Source organism: Erinaceus europaeus, chromosome 4 (genome assembly GCF_950295315.1).
Source record: "Erinaceus europaeus chromosome 4, mEriEur2.1, whole genome shotgun sequence".
Lineage (NCBI taxonomy): Eukaryota > Metazoa > Chordata > Mammalia > Eulipotyphla > Erinaceidae > Erinaceus > Erinaceus europaeus.
Window position 1 is genome coordinate 89,744,717 of NC_080165.1, and position 18,658 is coordinate 89,763,374.

Here is an 18,658-nt window from a genome sequence, read left to right on the forward strand (position 1 = left end):
AATGGGTAGAAGCAGCCAGCAATAACCAGAGAAGGAAAGTAAAGACTACAGAGCAAAAGAAAAGGAAGGCAATGAAAAGGTACAGGCCTTAAGACCTTAAGAAAGCTGAATGAAAAGAAAATCACAATCATTTTAGAGATGGAGAAGAGCTTAAAGATGATTTAGTCATGATCCTAAAAGCAGACTGATCTCCTAGACCACTCAAAATCTTCTTATGAGCATTCAACTGACTGTACACTCATCCTTGAGGAGTTTCAGAAGATGGTCTGCAATAGAACTAATGTATGTTAGGTTGTAAAGTTGCCGTAGGTGATTCTGATAAATTGCCACAGCTGGGAGACAGAATCTAAGACCTGGAATTTATAGCTATGGAAACCAGCTAGTTAGAAACTACATCAACAGAAGAACCCAATTCCTTTCCTCCCTCCTCTCTTCTTCTTCCAGTTGACAGCTGTTCTTTATTTCTGAATAAAGACACAATATAAATTCTAGTTTTGTTGCTCAGGAAAAAAAATAATAATAAAACATCTTTTTTTTTTTTCTATAGTCAGAGGATAGGAAGCGAGCCCCCTATGTTTCTACACTTCGGAAACTGAAAGCACACCTATAATGCTATGACTTTATGAATTCTCTGTGTTAATTTTCAACATGGTGACCATAAAAACCTCATGTAACAGTAGAGAGAGGTATTAATATGGCATCCAGTTTCCTTGGGCAGTAGAACTGACCAACAACCCAGTCAGGCTTCTATAAATTTAGGGTGAAATGAGTTGATTTGAGAATCTGGTCTTTTTTCAAAGACTTTTTCCTCTTCATAACCCAATAAAACTCTATATCAATAGAGGCAGCTTAGAAGGTTGAACACTGGGTTTGTATGCAGAAGATTCTGAATTCAATTCCTGGCACTATACATGTCAGAGCAGTGTTTTGTTCAGTCAGTCTGTCTGCTTCTCTCCTATAAAATAATATATCTTGTGGCAGGAAAAATGGCTCAGCTGGTAGAGCATCTGACTTTCATGCCTGAGATTTTGGTTCAGTCCCCTGCAGAGCCTGTACCAGAGTGACATGCCACATGTAAAATTCTCTCAGATATCATAATTTTTAAAAAGCTCTACATATATATAAAATAGTGACAATAAATCTTTAAAAATGAAAATAAAAACTCAATATCCAAAGTACATTTATCCCCCATTACATATACAAGATCTAGCACCTACTGAAATTATGAAGTGAATAAAAAACTACAAAAAATTGTTTAAAGAAACCTTTCACTATTTCCCCAGGTACAGTTTCCAATAAAAAAAAAAAAAAAAGGCACCATGTAAGATGCCAGAATATGCTCAACACAAAGTAGCCAGAACAGCCAAGTAGTGATGACATTTGATGATATTCCGTGAACAACAGAAAGGGGGTCGGAAGGGAGGAATTACAGAAAAAGCTATGAAGCTCTGTAATTTAGTAAAAGAATTAGTCTAGCTCTCTATGGCACAATAGCAGGAAGAAAGGGGCGGGGGGGAAAGCAAGAAAAAGTGTCCCCTATGAATTAAAATATAACAGCATCCTCTAGAGAGACACTGAGTTTGGGGCCATGTGGTAGCTGAGTGCACATGTTACAAGGTTCAAGCCCCTGGTCCCTATCTGCAGGGGGAAGGCTTTGTGAGTGGTGAAGCAGTCTTTCAGGTGTCTCTCTGTCTGTCTCCCTATCACCCCCTTCCCTCTCAATTTCTGGCTGTCTCTATCCAATAAATAAATATAATACTAAAAAAAAAAAATTTTAAGAGAGATAACACTGAATTCTCTGTGCAAGCCTAATCCAAGTGATTATGTTATATAACTTTATAAAGGAAACTATTAAATCAGATGGTTGATTGATATATTTGGGTTGTTGGAAAAATCATGATATATTTTTTCTATTTTTCTTTTGTTTTTTTCTTTTCAATTGCCACCAGGGTTACTGCTGGGGTTCAGTGTCAACACTACAAATCTACGACTCCCAGCAGACTTTTTTTTTCCTTTTTCTTTCTATTTTGTTTGACAGGAGAAATTGAAAGGGAAGGAAGAAATAGAGAGGGAAAGAGAAAAATAAATACCTGCAGACTTGCTTCACTGCTCCCCTACAGGTGAGGAGTGGGGACTAGAACACAAGTCTTTGCACATGGTAAAATATGCGCTCAACTAAGTGTGCCACTGCCAGGCCCTTTCTTGTTTATCTATACAGCTTTTCTGACAACCCAACAGAAAGACCTTATGTTTCTGCAAGTTCAATTTCCATGCACAATCTTGTCCTCCCACTTCAAATTGACCAAGGTTCTTAGATAACAACTTGGGTTGTGCACTTCAGCCTGTAATTAACTAGCATCTACTACAGTATTTGCAAAAAGCAACAAAGAAATCTGCAAGTTATCTGAAATCAAATGACTAGCATCTGAATTTCAAGTTAGAACATAATGTCATAGTCCCTGGTGAACAGAAGAAAAATTATCAGGCAGAAAAACACAGCACTATTTTTTCATGAGTACTCTTTCATAAGAAATGAGTGGCAAAACAACATCATCAACTTGGCTTTTTAACAAAGATACATGCTGCAGTATAGAAAGTCCTTTGTGAATGGAAGAATCCATGCTCCTCTTCTTGAGATACAAACAGCTTTTAAATAAGGAATTTTAACGAACTCGACAAACTCAAACTGAAACTTCTTGTTGTAGTTCTAGATTTAAAGCACAAGCTTGATAGATGAAACAAGTGGGAATGACAACTCCAAATGAAGTGCTTCAGAACAAGAGCAGGCAAGCCACAGTTTTAACTGATGTGATGACAGTGAGGATCAGGAGAAAGAGAGAATTCAGAAAACCATAAAGTATGAACTTAGCAGAATGAACTTACATCCCAGTATCCAACTTCCTTGGATACCTAGTGAGTGCTGAGCTCTAAGAGGCAGAAGGATGCACCATGCAGTACTGTTTTCTCAAACACTCCCTTCACACCCTAACTGGGCTCAATGGATCCCACTGATTTTGGAAATGCCAATCCAATTCCCCTGCATACACTTAGGGCCAAATCTGCAAGAGCAAGAAACCAAAAAGAATAAATTATCTGTAGTCATTCTTCCATTATGTTATTTAAAAAAAAAAAAAATGTGTATGCTACCAGGACCTGAAATTAAAATATATACAGTGACAGAAAATTTAGTTACTATTAATGAGATACCAGTCCTTTGGTTAGCAACAGAAATGGTGGTTATTTGATGAACTTGTGTAAACCAATTGTTCCACTGTCCATGTACCTAATAAAACCTGGCCCAGTAACTGTATGAGTACTGAACATTTGTCCTTCCTGGCAACCTTTAGAAAGTATGCTATCACTGTTCCAATTCATTTACCTAAAGGGGTAATAGAAATGCCAACAGTGTTCCTGGCTCAAAATATCAAAGCTACCTTCCTGGGTTAGGCTACAGCAAGCCTCATGAAAGAAATCTCATCTCATTTCCCCCCAACCTCTTCTATTCCCAAGGGTATACTTCATTCACATGCACTTTCTCTGGCTTTTGTGGGCCTTTATTTTAGTGTTGCCCATCTGTTTAAACACTAAAGACGCAAGCTGAAACCACATTCTTTGGTCTCTCTCTGGCATTTGAGCCTCTGCTATTGCTGTACCCTCCCCAACTCCTCTGCAATTTTCCTCCCTCAATTGCTATGTTCTTCTTGTCAAGGATCTGTAACTCCTTACTAGCCACCTGACACTTTAACACTGGATGAGCTGTTCTTAGAGGACCTAGAAATATACAGCTGGTGTAAGAACAAAGAGAAACAATCCTTCAACTCATACAACTGCAGTAATTATATTTTCTTTAACAAGATGTATTTCAAAGCAACCACTGAAAGAGCCTAAATACCTCTGACTGGCCTCATTCAAAAAGAAAAAGAACATCTCATAGCACTACAAAAAAAAAATTAAAATAGAGATACACACACCTAGCATTAGAAAGTAAAGAATTCACTTTATCATCTTTCCACTCAGTCTTATAATGAAACCTTGATAACATATACCATAAGGTGCTGGGGAAAAAATGCCCCCTTTACAGACATTTTTAATGGTACAGGAGTCTAACTGCACAGAATCTGAGAAAGGCACCATAACCTAGGAAAGAGCACAGAGAGTGTATGAAGAAAAGCAAGGGATTATTTCTCAGATAGTGGCTGGCAGCATACAATTTTCCCAAAGTAAATGAGGATACCAAATGAAAAAACACATTCTTATTAATAATGTGCACTTCAAAGTGAAGCAGGGGCTCACATGACAGGCATGACAAAGTCCCTGAGCCAAGTAACTGAGGAAGAACACTGCTGAGGGGCCAGGATGAAGGAGGGGGAGGGGGCTCAAAAATGTTCAAGACTCTTCTAAGATTAAAAAGAAGATGATGAAGGAGAAGGGGAAGAAGGAGGAGAAGGAGAAAAAGGAGGAGGAAGAGGAGGAGGAGGCGGAGGAGGAGGAGAATATATAATTACAAATTCAAGTTAAATCACAGTTGCCTGTGGCAGTCATAATATATAAGTGGTGACATTTTTATGGAAGAAGAAGCTCATGAAGACAAAGTACCTATGCTACAGTTCAAGAGCATCACATTTAGCTTTGTCCACAGAGGAAAAAACAGATGCTAACAAGGCCAAGTTGCTCCGGGTCCAAAGCAGAAACATGAAAATCCACAGGGCAGGCAAATAAAGCACACCATCCACACAAATGATTTTCTGCATTGAAAGCTCAACAGTGAACTCCGCATATTATATAAGCAGGCACAAAGTAAAAGGGGAGGGGGGTGTTACTGTTTGCAATTATTCAAAGAAAAATGGTTACAGGTGAGAGATGCTCAGTTGTTCTCTGAATGACAGAAGACAAGCTCTGGTACCTGGGAAAAGAACAAGTCAGTCAACAGTTCCTTCAGGAAGCTCTTTCTATATGGATGCAAAAGAATAGTAGCCCCAAGAATAACATGCTGGCAAGGTGCTGCCTTGTCTTCTCTGCCTGGTCATTTACTTTATTTAAAACAATTAACCAAGTTGAAATGCCACTCACTGCATGTACTTTTTAAAATATATATTTTATTTACTTATTTTGGAGAGACACGAGTGAAAATTGAGAGAGAAAGGGGAGACAGAGAGGAAGAGCAAAAGAGAAACACCTGCAGCACTGTTTCACTACTCAAAGTTTTTCCCATGGAGGTGGGGGTCTAAACCTTGGTCCGTACACACTGTGATGTGTGTGCTCAACCAAGTGCATCACCACCTGCCCCAACATGCACATTTTAATATCCTTCTTCTTTCCTACAACATTATATCACATAATTTCCTTGGTCCTGAAATAAAACATCTGGAATCCATCCAGGTGTGTAATGACAACTCTTAATGGTGTCCTGGACAAAACAGAGACATAGGCTGAAGGTAATGTGGGAGCAGGAAGGATCAGAACAGAGTAAAAAATCAAAGTCTACTCAATGAACACTGACCAGTTATTGGCTTCTCATCTATCTTCTATCTATCTACCTGTTGGGATGGTTATGGGAATGAGATACAGTTCAACATGTTTTCAACTTTTTAATTTGTCATAAAGTTGGTATGCCGCACCAAACACCAAAAAAGCAAAGGACTTTAGATAAGGAGATGGGATGGGACAGAAGGGTTTTAACGTCCTGGCACATGAGTGTAGAAAACGACCCACGGGGAGTCGGGCTGTAGCACAGCAGGTTAAGCGCAGGTGGCGCAAAGCACAAGGACTGGCATAAGGATCCCGGTTGGAACCCCGGCTCCCCACCTGTAGGGGAGTCGCTTCACTGGCAGTGAAGCAGGTCTGCAGGTGTCTATCTTTCTCTCCTCCTCTCTGTCTTCCCCTCCTCTCTCAATTTCTCTCTGTCCTATCCAACAACGACAACAACAATAACTACAACAATAAAACAACAAGGGCAACAAAAGGGAATGAATAAATAAAATTTTTAAAAAAAAACTTTATTAAAAAAAAAAAAAAAACGACCCACGTTGAGGGGCAGTGTCCTACATAAACCTATCATGGGGATATGACAAGTTGTGACTGTGTGCCAAGAACTGTACTGTAAGTCATTAACCCCTATACCACTGCCAATAAAGTGTAGAGGGCTGGGGAAGAATGAGTGAAGTGATGTTTATCTTCTTCATTTGGGACACTACATTTGAAAAGGACTTTGATGTCTAGGAAGAAGACTGACTGAAATAGACCAGGACTTAAATAAGTGAGGCCCTAGGCTGGATTCCCACTACCATATATACCAGATAGTATCCTGGTTCTTTAATGTTCCCCCCTCTCCCTCCTTCCTTCTCTCTATCTATCTCTGTGTGAGTGTGTGAGTGTGTGAGTGTGTGTGTGTGTGTGTGTGTGTGTGCGCGCGCGCGCGCGCACCTGTGTATTTCTCTCTCTCCCTCTCTCACTCTTTGGTTCTCTCTCAAACTAAAATCATTTCTTAAAGATCTGGTAAAAAAAAATGGGTACCCAGTGGTGGCACACCTGGTTGCACACACAGGTTACCATGTTCAAGGACCCAGGTTCAAGCCCCCAGTCCCTGCCTGCAGGAGGAAAGCTTCAAAAGTAGTGAAGAAGCAATAATGCAAGTGTCTCTCTGTCTCTCTCTCTATCTCCCCATTCCTCTCAATTTCTGGCTGTCTCTATAAAAAAAATATATCAAAAAAATTTTAAAATATCTGGTGAAAATGTATCACTACATTTTTTACATAGTAGCGTAACTAGGTAAAACCAATGAAGATGAGTTTATATGGGGTGAGAGAGGGGGGAATTATGTACCTTCTAGGACAGCGAGGATGCTGGCACTCAGTGATAGCCTAATGCTAGTGTCAGTTATTAAAGAGTACTAAGGAACTCAAATTCTTGGTTTGAATCATACTAGCTCAGTCTTCACACACACTGCCACCAGACACAAACAGCACTGAGTCCTAGGTTGCCACCAAAGTCCGTGTAACCTCACAGACCTCAGTGTCATAGCCAATGCCAAGCATATGTGATTGTTAATAACAAGCATTTCTCAGATCTTCTTAAAGTCAATACAAGGGACTGAGCTAACTGTCCAGTGCCACTTGACACCAATGTTATAAGCAGTGCCAGACACCCATGAAAATGAATCCCTTGTCTCACCTAGAACTACTCAAACTCCAGGCAGAAATACCCTGGGGACTTGCAACAGCACACGACTTAGCTTGCCCAGGTCTGCTCAAGCCCACAGCAAGTCACCGTCACCTGAGACTCAGGTCAACTAGACCTTACAACCAAAGCTGCTACTAAGCACATCTGCAAAGCACTGGTTTCTGCAGGCCCACAAGGACAAAGGACCAACATACTGCCAGATACATCTATGAATCCCCATGGTCACCCAGCTCCATTCATGCAGGCCCCTCCCTCACAGAATACCAGATATACTGAGGACATAATGAGGCTGTGAACTCTAATTCCATCAGGACCCGGGGAGTGAAGAGAGAAAACGGAAGGACACTCAAAAGTAGTAGGAAGTGTAGGTGTGACTTAAAAGGAAGAGAAAGCAGAACCATAGGAAAAAATGGGCAAATATAAATAAACAGTTGTTGAAATAATAGTTATATTATTTCAACCCATATCTGCAGTTTCCAATGGAAGGAATGGGGACACAGAATTCTGGTGGTGGGAACAGTGTGGAATTATACCCTTTGTCCTATGATTTTGTAAATCAATATTAAACCACTAATAAAATTTAAAAAGAGAAAAGAAATCCCTGTCTATGCTGGGAAGAGGGGGAAGATTGCCACCAACTACATTTCCCTTTAACTAAGAAGTTGACCTTGCTTTTCTCTTTAAATGTTAAGCCTCACTTGCTTCACCACCACTCATGAAGTTTCTCCCCCTGCAGGTGGAGACCAGGGGCTTAAACTAGGTCCTTGTGTACTATAATATATATGTATGCTTACCCAGATGTGCCACCACAGGATCCCCTCAACTAAATTCTTTTTTATTTTCTTTGTGTAAAGGTTAGTTTGTTTATTATTTATTAATAAGAAAAACAATCACTCTGTAAATGCAATGCCAAGAATCAAGCTCAGGTTCTTAAACATAAGAGTCCAATGCCCATTGTTTCCAACACCATTTGTTGAAGAGACTCTGCTTTCCCCATGTAATAGTCTGGGCCCCTTTGTCAAAGATTAGATGTCCATAGGTGTGGGGCCTCATTTCTGGGCTCTCAATTCTATTCCACTGGTCAGTGTGTCTGTTCATGTTCCAGTACCAAGCAGTTTTGATGACAATGGCCCTATAATATAGTTTGAGATCTGGCAGTGTGATGCCTCCGGTTCTGTTCTTTTTTCTCAAGATTGTTTTGGCAATTCTAGGTCTTTTCTGGTTCCAGATAAACATTTGTAGCATTTGTTCTATTCTCCTAAAAAATGTGCTTGGGATCTTGATGGGGATAGCATTAAATTTGTAGATGGCTCTGGGTAATATATTCATTTTGATGATGTTAACTCTTCCAACCCATGAGCATGGAATATCTTTCCATTTCTTTGTGTCTTTTTCAATTTCTTTGAGTAGTGACTCATAATTTTCAGTATACAAGTCTTTCACTTCTTTGGTTAGGTTTATTCCTAGATATTTTATTGTTTTTGTTGCTATAGGTTGAAACATGCAGAAGAATGAAGCTGAATCACTGTATTTCACCAAATACAAAAGTAAATTCCAAGTGGATCAAGGACTTGGATGTTAGACCAGAAACTATCAGATACTTAGAGGAAAATATTGGAAGAACTTTTTTCCGCATAAATTTTAAAGACATTTTCAATGAAACGAATCCAATTACAAGGAAGACTAAGGCAAGTATAAACCTATGGGACTACATCAAATTAAAAAGCTTCTTCACAGCAAAAGAAACCACTACCCAAATCAAGAGACCCCTCACAGAATGGGAGAAGATCTTTACATGCCATACATCAGATAAGAGTTTAATAACCAACATATATAAAGAGCTTACCAGACTCAACAACAAGACAACAAATAACCCCATCCAAAAATGGGGGGAGGAATTGGACAGAATATTCACCACAGAAGAGATCCAAAAGGCTGAGAAACACATGAAAAAATGCTCCAAGTCTCTCATTGTCAGAGAAATGCAAATCAAGACAACAATGAGATATCACTTCACTCCTGTGAGAATGTCACACATCAGAAAAGGTAACAGCAGCAAATGCTGGAGAGGGTGTGGGGTCAAAGGAACCCTCCTGCACTGCTGGTGGGAATGTCAATTGGTCCAACCTCTGTGGAGAACAGTCTGGAGAACTCTCAGAAGGCTAGAAATGGACCTACCCTATGACCCTGCAATTCCCCTCCTGGGGATATATCCTAAGGAACCCAACACATCCATCCAAAAAGATCTGTGTACACATATGTTCTTGGCAGCACAATTTGTAATAGCCAAAACCTGGAAGCAACCCAGATGTCCAACAACAGATGAGTGGCTGAGCAAGTTGTGGTCTATATACACAATGGAATACTACTCAGCTGTAAAAAATGGTGACTTCACCGTTTTCAGCCGATCTTGGATGGACCTTGAAAAAATCATGTTGAGTGAAATAAGTCAGAAACAGAAGGATGAATATGGGATGATCTCACTCTCAGGCAGAAGTTGAAAAACAAGATTAGAAAAGAAAACACAAGTCGAACCTGAAATGGAATTGGAGTATTACACCAAAGTAAAAGACTCTGGGGTGGGTGGGTGGGTGGGGAGAATACAGGTCCATGAAAAATGATGAATGAAATAGTGGGGGTTGTATTGTTAAATGGGAATCTGGGGAATGTTATGCATGTAAAAAAAAAAAAAAAGTAGAAACGCAAAGCAGAAATTGAGTTTGGAGTATGGCACCAAAGTAAGAAAGCAGAAGTATACTAGAGTTTGCAGTGAGTACCTCCCTAATACTTCCTCTCCACTTTTCCAAGCTTTGGGTCCATGATTGCTCAACAATTTGTTTGGCTTTGTATGTTAACTCTCTTTTTAGTCACCAGGTTCCAGGTGTCATCAGGATGCCGGCCAGACTTCCCTGGATTGAAGACACCACCAATGTGTCCTGGAGCTCAGCTTCCCCAGAGACCCATCCTACTAGGGAAAGAGAGAGGCAGACTGGGAGTATGGACCGACCAGTCAACGCCCATGTTCAGCGAGGAAGCAATTACAGAAGCCAGACCTTCTACCTTCTGCAACCCTCAATGACCCTGGGTCCATGCTCCCAGAGGGATAGAGAATGGGAAAGCTATCGGGGGAGGGGGTGGGATATGGAGATTGGGCGGTGGGAATTGTGTGGAGTTGTACCCCTCCTAAAATAAAAAAAATAAAAAATAAATAAATAAATAAATAAAAGAGTCCAATGCCTTACCCCCTGTGCCACCTCAATTAATTTTTTTTCATTTGATACATACTAGTCACTTGGAATTCATAATACTAGGCTTTTCTAATACTGTTATATATTTTACAGGTGAAGTTTTAATTCATTTAGATTTAATTGAAGTTTACTTTTAACTTTACAGTTTACTTTTATATTTTATTTTACACTTTTTTTATTTTTACAGTTTACTTTTTTATTTTCAAAGTGCTAATCAGTTGGCTCAGAAACATTTAAGTCAAGTTATTTTTTTTGCTGATTCAGAATGATCTTTATCCTAACTTCTTTCCTTACCTATGAGTCTGTGGCTTCCTATTTTGATATATTTCCTTATATTTCATGTAGTTTTCCTTTTAGGTTAATATTATTATGTTTCTTTGCACAAAAGAACTTTTTTTTTTACTTAATTTCTTCCTGCCACGTTTCATGTGCATAAGCACAAAGTCACATAGAGGTTATCACTGCATTACACAAGAGATATTGTACAATTTTCATATATCTTGCATTTACATAAAATATATCAAGAGTTTCTCTGTGACAATGAATAAAGCTCTGCTCTTATTTATAAGAACCGCACCGGGCGGGGGTAGATAACATAATGGTTATACTAAGAGACTCTCATGCCTAAGGCTCCAAAGTCCCAGGTTCAAAAGAGACTCTTATGCCTAAGGCTCCAAAGTCCCAGGTTCAAGCCCCCGTACCACCATAAGGCAGAGCTGAGCAGTGCTCTGGTGGGAAAAAAAAGAACTGTACCACCATGTTGTATATGCATCAAATGCATCAAATATATTCAAACATTTCCCTAACATGCACTTTCTTTTCTTTTTTTTATTTTGTTCTTTTCTTTTTCCACCACACACACACACACGCACACGCACACACACACGCACACACACACGCACACGCACGCATTAATAAAAACTCTTCAATGCAATCTTGGCACAACGCTGTTTCTATTTTTACAACTGAATACCAGAATTGGAAATTACTGAACTAGATGTTCAAATGTTATACATGCTGCAGGAGTAGCTTTCAAAGGAGTCACACCATCCACATGTCCACCATTCCCCAACATCCCCAAAACAAAGGTAAATTTGTGGAGAGCCAGGTGACAGCACACCTGATTAAGCACACACTTACTATGCACAAGGACCTGAGTTCAAACCCTCACTTCCCACCTGCAAGGAGGAAGCTCTCTTAATTTCTCTCTGTCCTACCAAATAAAAACAGTAGGAAAAAAATAGCTACCAAGAGTAGTGGATTCATCATGCAGGCACGAAGTCCCAGTGATATCCAGGTAGAATTAAAAATAAATATAAAGTTAATTTATGTTAATGCTTGTAGATACACAGAATGTCTCTGGATAGATACAAAGTATTGTGCCTATTTCCTCTGAAGGAAGTGAAAGGCTAAGAAACAGATGGAAGAAAAACTCACTTTTCACTGTCTGTATACCTATTTCCCCATTTTCTTAATGTTTTACCATATGCACACATTACACATTCAAAATGTTAAACACTCTTTAAAATATCTGTAGACCTTTCCCAAAAAAGCACTAGGTCTACAGTATATCAAGTTTACTCAAGTAAATGATGTGAGCTTAAAAAGCATAAAATTTAGATTAAATTTAATAATTTGGGGGGGGGTCCTACATTATTCTTAATACTAGGGACACAAAAGCTAACATCATCAAGAACTTCGGAGTCCAGCAGAGAAACTTTAGACCTGTATTCAAGGCCATGTGTCAGTGCAAGTTTACAGCTGTGAAGCTAAAGATGAAAGATGTCCTCAGGCTTATTCATGAGCCAATTCCTTAGTATGCAGATGAGGCACTAGATAATCACTACCTCTGATTGAAAATACAGGCTGAAGTCTTCTCAGTGACTTTCTTCTTCTGTCTCTCTAAAGAAATTTATCTTTGTCAAAGATCTCCAAATGAAGCATCTATATAATTTTCATACACAGGAACAAATCAACAAATAGAGGCACTTCCCTTCCATCCACCACACACACACACACATCACTTGCCAGTGTCAAAAAAAAAAAAAAACCCAAATGAAATTTTGTTTCACTAAAATCTTGAAGCAGTAAAATGCTGGCTTTCTACCTTGTCTTGAACTATTCATCTGAAACTAGTATGTTGAAATAGTTTTAAAAGGGAAGCAAAGGGCCTGTTTATGCAAAAAGTCTTTCATGCCTGAGATTCCCAGGTCTTAAGACTTAATCCCCAGCACCACTATAAATTAGAGCAGAATAGCACGCTGGTATAAATAAATAAATAAATAAATAAATTTTAAATGCTCAACTTTTTTAAGCTAGAGAGAAAGAGAAACTGAGAGAGAGGCCACACCAACCAAATTGTCCTTCAATGCAGGGGAGATCAGACTTAAATCTTGGTTGTACATATGGCAAAGCAGTATATTATCCAAGTGAGCTATTTCACCAACCAAGAACTCAGTTTTTGAAAGACATTCAGGTTGTTTGGCATATATGAAAATATTCACAAGTTGTAGTGAAGAAATCAGAACAAAAAAGAAGGGGTATCAGTCCTGTCTATTACCCTTACCTTTTGTCCTCATGAGGTAATTTCAAAGATACATTTCACTTACAAAGTATCCTAAAAAAAAAAAAATTTGAAAATTCTAATAAGGAAGTTTAACATACTATTTAAAAATTTCAAAGTGATGGAGCCATAGTAGGAATCAGTGATTGTCAAAAAGAGAAGGACAACTATCAGATGATCTTGTTTGTAGATGGAATTTAAGAACCAAGACCAGAAAGAGAAAACACACACACAAAAAAAAAAAAAAAAAAACCGGGAGTCGGGCAGTAGCACAGTGGGTTAAGCGCAGGTGGCGCTAAGCACAAGGACCAGTGGAAGGATCCCGGTTCGAGCCCCCGGCTCCCCACCTGCAGGGGAGTCACTTCACAGGCGGTGAAGCAGGTCTGCAGGTGTCTGTCTTTCTCTCCCCCTCTCTGTCTTCCCCTCCTCTCTCCATTTCTCTCTGTCCTATCCAACAACAATAACATCAATAATAACTACAACAACAAAACAACAAGGGCAACAAAAGGAATAAATAAATAAATAAATTTTAAAAATAAAAAAATAATAATAAAATAAAATAATAAAAAAATAAAAAATAAAAAAAAACCTTGAACTGGGTGAGGTGTATTGCACCAAAGCAAAAGACTCTGGAGAGGGAGGGTTTGGAAGGGTGTGAAAAACCATTAGCTCCTCAATAAAATTAAAAGAAGGGGGAAAAAAAGGAGGAGGAAGAAGAGGAGGTAGTAGAGGAGGAAGTGGAGGAGGAGGTAGAGCAAGAGGAGGAGGTAGAAGAAGAGGAGGAGGAGGCGAAGGAGCAGGAGCAGCAACTATAGGTTTTGGTTCTATTTTGATTTTAGTAATTCAAACTAATTCCCATAGTCACCAAGGTCTTGGGCTTTCCAACTCATTGTTTTTTTCTTTTCCCATGTTTTCAGTTGGTTGATTGAGCTTTTGAATAAGCTTAAATTGAAGAAATCAATTTCTGAAATATATGAACATATTCTTGTCAATTACTGCACACAGAACTATTACTGTATAAAAGAAAGAACATAGATCCAAAATCTGTTTTTTAATCCAAGCCTTAATTATCCCAAATATAATTACCAAGTCAAGAATGAGGAAATATACCAAACAAGGGGGGGGGAAAAAGAATGTGCCCTTCGGTGCCATGTTCACCATAATTTATATGCTAAAGATAGCTAAGAAATAGCCCATTCAAAAGCATTCGAGATTAAATAAAACCTTTCACTTAAAAACTGCTCCTGAAACTAGAATTACATTAGACACACCTTCATGCACTTGACAAAGAACCATACATTATAAATGCAAACGCTTCCATTAAAATTTTAAATAATTAGCAAGAAAAGAATGCAGAGTTATTCCATGTCAAGAGTTACGAAGGAGAGATGAAAAACAAAAAGCAGCAACATGCTTGGGTACTAGTTAAACCTGCTCATATCCTGGATACAGGAGGTGTTTTGTTTTGACAGCGCCATGGGCCAAACCCAAGGCATTATTTTTCAGTGCTAGCATTAAAAACAAAAATAAAACATTTTGTAAAAACTGGCTTGCATGTCTTTCGGGAAGGTAAAGAATGTATTTGGTCAAGACAAAAAGATTCACAGGGACAAATATCTGAGCACCATGAACCCTGTCTTCATGTGTTTGTAGACACAGAGAGAAAGAGAGCTTCCCCCAGGTTTGTCTGCTGAATATAAATCCCTTATTTTTCCCCACAGATGCAGCAAGCAGAAAAGTCTGATAGTCTGAAGAGCTCCTAAGCCACAGCAGGTCAGTTCTATAGACAAGTGTCACTACATTTCAGTGGCTAACAGGACTGAGGGGTGTGGATAATACACATAAAACACCCAATTCAATTGGCACATGATATTATTATAAAGCAAACATTACTAATTTACCATCAGTAAATAATGAAATTTTGTATTGCTTCTAAGTGAAGCCTCAGCTACAGCTCCTCAGGACAAGTTCAGAAGTGTGTACCTGAAAGAATTTGGGAGCCAGGGGATCTAAGTTAGAACTGGGAGAGCATGAGTAAGCAATCTTAAGTTGTTGCCCTGTAATGGTTTCATGGTAGACTCTTTTGATTTGCAACTATTGGTGACACAATAAACCCAAAACATGAAAGAAAACTAAGGAATGAGCATAATAATTACTTGTCCCCAATTAGTACTGAAATCTACAAGATCAGAAAAGAATTTAAAATGAAATCATCCATTCTCATGGTCTCTCACACTCTCTTTCTCTCTCTGACAAATATGCCACACACACACAAAAAAATCACTGTAAGGTTAGAGATTTTTTTTTTATATTCAACAGTAGGTAATTAATGTAACATATGCCCTAGTGGTGGATGTGACTAGGCTTATACACAAATAGAGATACGAAGATATGCTCTACAAAATTTCATTATTTACTGATGGTAAATTAGTAATGTTTGCTTTATAATAATATCCTGTGCCAATTGAACTGGGTGTTTTATGTGTATTAACCACACCCCTCACAATGTCCTCCCTGAATGCTATCACCATTTTCACTTGAAGAAACAAAAAAGCCAGAGGCTCAGCGATATTAAAATCTTGACAAGATTATGTAATCTATAAGGGGGGGAGGCAAGACATGAAGTGTACTGTCCACTCAACCACAAAGCCCACCATACCAGTGCTTTTTATAGTGGGGTCACTCAGAGCACTTGCTAAAACCATAGATTCCTGAGGTCAGTCCCACACACCAATTCCCCAACACAATGAATCAAAATCTCTGGAGATAGGACTCCAGAATTCAAATGTTGGAAAAGAACAGCCCAGATTCTTCTCAAAAATCTGTCTAAACCACTGGGGGGGTGGGGGGGGTCCCTACCAGTGACCAGTCAGAGAAAAACTGCTTGGTTCTTTAACAGATATACAAGAGGTGTATCAAGGAGTCAGGTTTGTGTTGTTCTAAGATCATGCCAGCATTTAACTGCATGCATATCATTTTAAAAAAATCAACAGTGGTCCCCAATCTAGTGATTATTGAGCTCCACAGGCCCAGAACAATAGCAGCAAAAATCTCAATGTCCATACCAGCATTTCAAATGCCAAGAGAAAGTTCATATTCTTCTCCAAAAGACTAACTGATGGTCTAACTAAAACAGTTTTGTAAATGAGAAAACAAAGATGTTAGCTACTTAAATATTGTGCCTGGAAGCATAGGAGTAAAGAGGTAGACTCCAAGCATCTGGACCTCTCTGTTTGCCACTACCTCAGAAATTCAACAAGGTTTCTCACTCACACAGAACTATGCTGTTTCCTGGACTGATCAATAACCTCATTCTTTCTCTTTTTTTTTTCTATTTATTTATTGGATAGAGACAGCCAGAAATTGAGAGGGAATGGGTGACAAAGAGGGAGAGAGACAAAGAGACACCTGCCAACACTGCTTCACCACTTGCAACACTTTCCCCCTGCAGGTGGGGACTGGGGGCTTGAACCTTGCTTGGTCTTTGCGCATTTTAAGATGTGCACTCAACCAGGTACACCACCACCTGGCCTCTCACCTCATTCTTTAGACTTAGTTCTTAGTCTATCCCAAACATCAAATGTACCTTTTCAGAGAGAGAAAGATTTGCAAGCACCAATGGTAGTCAAATTTATGTGTTAGTGGTATGAAGATAAATAGTGTTTCGAAATTTGAGTAAAACCCACAAAGTTATTAACTTGAAGGGCAAAACATGCATTTGGATGTGGAAGCGCCTATGTTTCATAACCTGTAATCACAACTTGCATAGCTCAGCATTCAAAAACTAAAAAAAAAAAAAAAAAGGTATGACAGTTCACATCAATACAATAAAAAAAAAAAAATCTAGATGCAACTTTAACCAACTATCTCAAGCTGTCATCCTTCAAGAGAATAAGGGGCTAGAGGGATGCACTACAATTCACCTAGGAGGGCACCTTCTTTGCCATTAAAGCAACCCATGCTTAAGCCCCAGTGCATCATGGAATCTTATGGTACTGGGAGAAGCTTCAATGCTGTGGTGCCTCTTCCTCTCTATCTTTCCAGACCTTTCTCTCTGAAAGGGTTAGCTTAGAATGGTGAAGCCACAACAGCATCAACAACAACAAAATGAATTGGAGAGATAGAGAAGTAAATGTGCAGAAGGAAGAGATTTAAAAAAAAAAAAGGATAAGGAAAAATGAAAAATGCTACGAATAAGCAAAAGAGGAAGAATCAAAAAACTACAATAATGATTAAAAAAAAGAAGAACAACAACAACAACACTCCATCCATATAGGGAAAAGAAGTAGGGATTCAGGAGTTTCAGGAAAGAGCTAGCAAATTTTTATCACAATCTGCAGCTCACTTGAGCCACAGGCTTCAGATTACTATCATTTCCCATTACCTCCTACTGAAAATCTAATTAGCTAGTTAGCATTCAATCTGTAAAGCTTCCAAGTTCCAACCCAAATGGGAGGACTGAGGAAGGTATGGCATTACCAAGACTCTGGGATCCAATTCCCACCTTCTGCTACAGTCCTAGGAGCTGTCAAGGTGTCTGCAGAGCAGATGGTGCAAACAAGGCAGCCCACACAGCTAAATCCAATCCATACATTCCTTCCATCGTGCATTTTTTTTTGACTGTTGAGTAAGCTGTCAGCACTTAAAAAGTGAAAGACGGCACATAATATGTGGACATGGGGGTGGGGGAGGGGGCAGGTGTGAAGTACTGAGTGAGCCAGTAACAGCAGGTCTACATCCCTACCTGACCATGCCTGAGGCTGGTTCTCTTCTGATGGGCCATGAGTTTTTTTTTTTTCCTGCAGCAGGTTGATCTATAGCTAGATCTCCATCTCTCACACTGGCCCTACCACAGGTTTCTGACTACCACAGGTTTCTCTCCTAATGGAGAGAATGCACACACCAACAAGCCTAGAAGTTTTGAAGCTTCTTTAAGTCCAGTGCCCACCACACCCACTGAGTATCACCATCCAATCCCAGGCCATTCCCCAGACGCTGACCCCATGCCGAGCTGCTTCCTTTCCCACATCTTCAACTCCAATATTCTGGACCTGCCATGACCTCTCCCATGGTCTCCTCCCCACTTTCGTCTCTTGGGCCATTCACCTCTTAATAGTACACTCTTCTTTCTCTGCCTAAATAGCAACTGAAATTTCTATTGCCTCATATCCTCTCATCCTGTAATCTGTTCTATAGGTGGAAGTGACACCTATAATCTGAGGACTGTTAAATTGAGCATTCTTGAAGGGGAAAAAAAGAACAAAAACAGTCCAACTCTGTGTACACCTCCACTTACAAAATAAAGATCAAACTCCTTAGCCTGGCAGTCAAAGCTACATGATGGGGCCTATACCACACCGGCTCCTTTATCCCCATGCCTTCAACATTACTGTGCTGGCCCACCCACCCACTGCCCTCTACTTCCAAGAACCCTTTGGGGCCAAATTCATAACAACCCAGATCTCAACACCATCTGTACAGGTGTTTGATGATCCCTCTATATAGGGACTGTCATTCACTTTCACATCCTCAGTGCCTAAGAATGCAGTGGGTCCTCACTGCACATGAACTGCATGACATTTCAAGGCCGTCACCTAACTAGGGCTCTCTAAATTAGACCATCCTACGAAAAATCATCAGCACTGCTCTCTTAGGCCTGGACTTAATT

General features: G+C 39.4%; 1 protein-coding gene across 2 annotated transcripts in view; it reads right to left on the minus strand.

Moving 5' to 3' along the window:
- The window catches only part of LRRC1 (leucine rich repeat containing 1), a 174,418-nt gene that overhangs the window by 134,551 nt on the left and 21,209 nt on the right, over positions 1-18,658 (minus strand). The window lies entirely within an intron of this gene.